Source organism: Schistocerca piceifrons, chromosome X, assembly GCF_021461385.2.
Source record: "Schistocerca piceifrons isolate TAMUIC-IGC-003096 chromosome X, iqSchPice1.1, whole genome shotgun sequence".
NCBI lineage: Eukaryota > Metazoa > Arthropoda > Insecta > Orthoptera > Acrididae > Schistocerca > Schistocerca piceifrons.
Genome location: NC_060149.1, coordinates 575,415,365 through 575,422,160, shown reverse-complemented (window position 1 = coordinate 575,422,160; position 6,796 = coordinate 575,415,365).

The following is a 6,796-nucleotide window of genomic DNA, read 5'->3' as shown; positions in this document are numbered from 1 at the left end:
TTTATGTACTCTATGATCTATTGTTATCTCCGTTTTCGTGTTTCTCGTAATTGATTCTCTTAGGTCTTTAAAATAATTGATTTTCGATATTGAGATGTTATTAATTTTAGGATTTTGAGAATCACTGATATTTGTCATGAATTGTGTTGTCTCAAATCTTTTTATTAGTTCTATTTTGGCTGCTTGGTTTTTGGAGTCAGTCATTAACATCAAGTTGTCTGCAAAAGCTAGACACTCTATGGTGATTTTATTTTGATTTCTTCCTCATTGAACAACCTTATTATTGACTGTTTTCCTCTATTCTCTCACTACATTCTCCAATGCACAGTTGAAAAATCCTTGTCTTAGACACAACCATTTCCAAAGGTTTTGTTAATTCCCCATAAATCTTACTTTCAATATTGCATTTGTTAAAGTCCCTTTAATTATTTCTGTTGTTTTGGTATCAAGTCCAAATCACTTCATAATGTTGATTAGTGTCTTTCTGTCCAACTACTCACAAGAGTTATCAAATACTTGAAGTTTCTGATTTTCCTCATTTCTATTATGTTCTTTAGATTCAATGTTTTTTCTATACAGGACCTTCCCTTCCTAAATCCAGCTCGATATTCTCCTAGTAGTGGGTAGAGTATTCCATCAGCTCTCTTCAAAAGTGCCGAGGACAAGATTTTATATATCGTTATTGGCAAGAAGGAGATTCCTCTGTAACTGCTAGAAAATTCTTTCCTTTTTATGCAGCAGATGCATTAATGCCGAGGTCAATTCTGATGGTAAGCTGTTTGCTTTACATATTTCATTAATTATTTCTGTTAAACATAGAATAATGGTGTCACTAGTGAGTTTCCACAATCAAGCAACTATACTGTCTTCTCCTGATGCTTCATTCTTTTTAAGTTGTTTTATGATTTCTCTGATTTCTTCTACTGTTAGTGGCTTGGGAGTCTTCTTCTCTTTGGACTACATTAACAAAATGAAATCTTCTGTTGATGTATCACACTTGTGTAGTTCTTTGAAGTAGTTCACAAGTAGTCTGCAGTTTTCAGTGTTATTTTATGCTGTCTTCAATGTTTTTGGATTGGTAAACTGCAAACTTAGGGGTGTGCACTACTTTAAACTATTTTTGAATGTTTTATAAAAGTCCTCTGTGTTCCACTAAGAATATGACTAACTGATGTTAGTTAATCTCTCAAACATGGTACTAATCTTTTGACACACTTTTCCTGGCTTCTATACAATTTTCCTTGTTCTTATTATTTTTATTCGCATTCCAGACCTATGTTATACTGTCAACACAGACTTCCATTGCATTTGCATCGGTTCTTTTAAGTGCAGGAATTTTTCCTACATGGATCTGTAATGACATTTTTTGTCAATTTGTGGATGTAAGTCTTCAAGTACTATGACTGTGCTTCTCAATGGAATTTGAGCTAGGTTGTCTAGTACATCTTCCCACAAAATTGCCATTCGTTCTTTCTGTGTTTAGTTTTGTGTATTTAAAATACTGTAAACTTTGTTTGACGATTTAAATCATGTATGGGCAACCTTTGGTGACCCATAGGCCTGATTCACATACTTAGGCTCATGGTCTGGCTTGTCACATGACACCACAGCAGTGCTCCCAGCACATAAAATTAAAAAAAATTATGGTGCCTGTGCCATTTGTGTTAATGGTGTAATGCTCTGATACTTGACACCCAATTCCCCGACATGCCACGCCAACAAATTATTCATCAAAAATTGTTTTTAAGAGTACATTCATTTCATGTTCATCCCATCTTCAGATATTTACCATTATTTGGGTCTTGTGAACACAGTTTCTTTACTTATGACGTTACACAATAGCTGACTGGAAAACTTGCACTGCAAAATTCCACAACACTGTTTAGTAAAGAAATGATGTTCATGGCACCTAAATAAATGTAAATATCTGAAGTTGGGGTGTCAAGCATTTTGAAATGTCATCAAGGAAAAATAAACACCTATAAAAGCAACTGGTTGCTGCTAATTCATTATAAATTACCATCATTTTCACAGTTGCAGTGTTCTAATACATCCACAATGGATAAAAATTATTTACTAATGTTACTACCAGAAAGAACAAAAAGAAGTACAGCAATGAGACAGGCAGTCCCAGTTGACAAGCAATTGGTAGTAACTTGTGATTTTTGGCCAAAGGCAGGTCAAGCGAGTGTTTGAAATTTGGAGTGTTGGTATTTACCAGAACTATTAGCAAGCATTTTTTAAATATTTGTCCAAAAATACTTTTAATGAGTGATTGATACACACGGGCTGTTTCTGCAGCAGTAAATAAATTAAGCCATATTTCTTTGTTAATTTCAAGAAGTTTAAATGTCTGTCACTTTCACTTGATGTATGTTGGCTGTACTACACTTAAGCCAAACTGGAAAAATGTGAACAACATAATGGTGAACATCCAAAAAGGCATCACAGGTGGAGTAAAACATGAGCACTGCACTCTGCCACCAATTGCTTTTGTGGGCCATACTGAAACCAATTGCCAGCCTGCAGGCTGTTAGTTGCCCATCCGTGATTTAATTGTTAGTGTGGGAAGTCTCTCATTAGCAGATTTAAATTTATTATTGAGAAAAATACTTTTTTTCCCAATGAAACCACTTCAAAACTGAGCTATATTTTTCATAACCCTGTTGCTTAGCTTTTACTTAAATATCCTGAATCAAAGGGCTGCATATCAGTAAATCTTGTTTCTTCCAGCGCTGTTGTTATATTTTTCTTTAGAATGTTTACTACAGTTTTCAGTATTGGTGATTTTAAGGGTGAATTTACATTAAAAGTGTCTAGGGAATTTTTGTTTCTATATTTTATGGGTTTGTTGTTTAAGGCATGTTTCAGGATGCCCCAACTCATCTGCTGTTGTAGGAGTACTGTAAAAGTACTAACTACAGAGTGTTACTAATACTCTTTTACTTTTTTTTTTTTTTTTTTTTTTTTTTTAAATTTACTGTCTCTTCATGAGACTAGCTTCTACCATGAGGCTAAATGCTTGAAGTTCTGCATCATTGCAATGTTGCAAGGATTGATCTGACATGAAATTCTGTGCTTTTTCTGTTAGTACTGCAGTACTGTTAGCATTGAAGTAGCCTATTATGTGAACTCTTGATTAGGTGGGTCTGACTCCAATTACTATCAACAAGAACAACAATAAGAAGATAATAAATTTTGTGACAGTCTGAATGCCATCAAAAATTCTGCTGTATGCTCTTTTTGTTTTACTTTATCTAAAGTCATCATCTAATTAGATTAATAAATAAACAGAGGTCAGTAACTTAACCCATGGCAAACTTTTTCACTTAAAACATCAAAGGTTCACTATAAATCTCTCAGCCGTCTTACAATTTGATTTGACAACAGTTATACAATTATATTGACATACAAAAAAAGTCAGCAGCCAGTTTTCAGGGAGAAAAGGTCTGCAACAACTCAGTGCCAAAGTTTGTCACTTGCAGACTCAACGAATAATCTATGCAGCAATCTCAGTGATGGTGCTTCATCTAAAGTGAGGTGGAGGCTAAAATAAAATATCACACCAAATTATTTTCACAACTGTTAAACAAGTAGAAAAAAAGACAACTTCTGTAATATGCCTTATGAGCTGCATACCTCAAAAATAATGTGTGCTATAAATCAAATTTTATTGATGTCATTTAGAATAAAAATAGATACAAATAATAAAAGTCGCATGATAATATGGATAACAGACCACAACAGTTCACACCATCAGAAAATTATATATAATTTTATGTATATTGACTGAAATGGTGAGTGAAAATTTGTACCACTTCGATACAGCTTAGATACCACTGCAAAGTTTCATCCTACCACTGATTCAAGCAAGATTGTGGAGGGCATCACAATTATTAATATTCTACTATATCTGACTCCCATCAAAAGTTTTCCAAACACTGAGTAATGTAACTCACATCAATATCATCTGGTAAGTTAATCTGTTTTCCACAACATTTTATCTTCTAATATTACTGGAAGTATTTTATATTTTGATCTATTTATCGTGTACCACCTGATCCTCCGCTGAGAATTATTACTTCTATAAACATTGTTTATTATTTTGTCGTCTGTCCCTAAAATATCAACATATCATCCTCCTCCAAAATTGTTCATGACATAACTTGTCACCAATTGTAACATCTTTGCTTATGGTCCAGATTACTAGTGTAACAGAGAGAAAGTAAAAATTTGAATACAAAACTACAGACATCCCAATCTTGATGTAAAGAGGCTTTATCCAGCACTAATCTTCATTACACTGTTCTCTTTGAGAATATTATCAAACTTCAGGCATACTTTTCTTACTGAATTACATCTTGTCAGGTCCATTCATGCTCCTCTTTGGTTATACGGAGTTAGTATCACATCTTTCTATAAAACCAGCAAAGCAATAAATTTTTAAGCTTCCCCTGTGTAAATCTTAAAAGTAACATGCCGTAATATTCATAAAATCTCACAATCTGCAATCTGCCACTGCAGCATCAATATTCAGCTTCTTTATGGGTACAGAAATTCAGCTGATCTAACAACACTACTTCAACCTGACCCCACTATCCAACAAAAAGAGTTGACATCCATATACTAGGTGAAACCTAGAAAAATTATTATTCCAGTGATAGGCATCATTACTACAATTCCAAAGACATCTTTATAGCTTAAATTCTCTTATTTAAATCTCTTTCTATGTAACTATTATAATCATCATTATCCTATTTAGCAGTTGAGTTCCCATGTGGTGATTTTTGGGTCATTCCATATCAAATCACCCAATAATTTTAGGATTTGTAACTCTCCATCTGAGATTTTCTCGTAACTTTGCATATTTGCTTAGACCTTTAACATAAGAACTGCAAGTTTTTGCCTCAGACTGAAACGTAGTTTTATACTGAATTTTCATTGTAGTTTTGTTCTGATAATTTTGCTCTGTGACAATGTCCATTCAAAGCGTTACTTATTACAGAAATACTCATAACCCATTTCTTTATGAAGCTGTTGATTTTTTTTATGCATATAGTTGACAGAAACACAGCTATCGAAGCAGACAAATTACAAAGAAAACTCCAAACGCATTAATGTATATAAATTTACATATTCTGGAAAAATTAGAAGGGTATTGAAAAACACTTGCATCACATTTTTAAAACCTACAGGGAACCTAGTTTTGGTATTAAATAATTCCTGTGAATGTGCGCTTTCTAATAAAATAAAAATGTTACTGGGTTTTTATGAATGGAGACACAAATACGTCAGAAATCAAAATAGTTTTTGATGTGATGAAAAAGGGTCATTCCAAGTAAGTTCATCCATGCCTACCCCCCCCCCCCCCCCCCCCCTCCCTCAACCTCAGATGCATAGGTATCAAATTAGCATGTTTAAATACTAATTATTCTAGGCACACAAATTAACTTTAAATGTGGAAAATTTATTTCATTTTATCACTTCAGTAATTTTTGAAAGACTATAACACACTATATTTATCTACGCAACTAACCACCTGCTAGAGGAAGTGTTGTGTGTGCCTATAGCAGCTTGCTTGGAACCTGTACAGGCACAAAAACAATGCAACACTCACAGACACACAATGTCCAATATCATTGACATGCAATAATCAATACATTTGGCCTCAGCTCCTCTTTGTCTTTCTGTGAGACAGGTCATATTTGTTTGCAGTACAGCCATTTAGCATTCTACTTCTTATGAGGTATGTTTTTAAATGAATTAGAACTCAGTTAATTACAGTGGAAAGTGTGAATTCACATAGTGTCAGAAAATTACCTAGCATACAATGTCTCGGTAAAATCTTAAACTTTCAGAGCTGAGCGAAGACCAGCAAGATTTGATACTGCTGTTAGTCCAGTATGATCTTTTCAGAAATCAAGAAACAACAACTACATGTGGACATTGCAAATACCATTACTTAAAATTTTTTTGAAAGCCATCAAAGAACTTGTAATCCTTTCAAAACACACAAATGGCTAAAAAAATCCTTGGGGGCCGTAAGCTTGGCTATGTCTACATCATTAAGCACTTGGAGAATCCACGTAAAACCAAGCAAAAAACCATGTACAACATGTCTTACGATTTTTGAACGAAAAACTGAAATCAAAGATGGAAATGAAAGCGATGCAGGTGAGCAGGAAGTGACTTTTCACGAGTCAGTACTACTAAAAGTCAAACTGCTGATGGTGCAAATAAAACTTCTGATGCTTTGTGGCGCTCTCCCTTAAAACTACATTCCATTCCAAATAACAGCAAGGCCTCATAAGCCAAATGGATGCTATGAAAAGTGAAGCACATTTTGGAAGGAAAAAATGTATTGGGTATTAGATTACAGTGTTGAAGTTTCTGACAGTAGGGAGGATGAAACAGATGGTGAAACTGTTAAAAAAATCAAAGATTTTGATGTGGTGATATAGCTACTGAAAGAAAATGTGGCTAGTATAAGGAGATCTGAAAAAAAAAAAAAAAAATTCCATTTTTAACTTTAGCTCCTTCCTCTTGATCAAAACAGAAGATAATGTCATAAATCAAAGTTAGTGGTTATATATATCCATATCATTAGTGAGTATATAGTTTGACAGGCAAGGAAACTGAAAACAGATAATGGTATTTTGTCAATTCCTAAACCAAAGAGTGGTAAAATGATCACTGATTAAGTTGTAAAGTTTGTCAGTGATTTTTAGCAAAATGATGAATGTACTCAAATGTTACCAGAAGTAAATGATAGAATTAACATTCAGAAGCATATGTA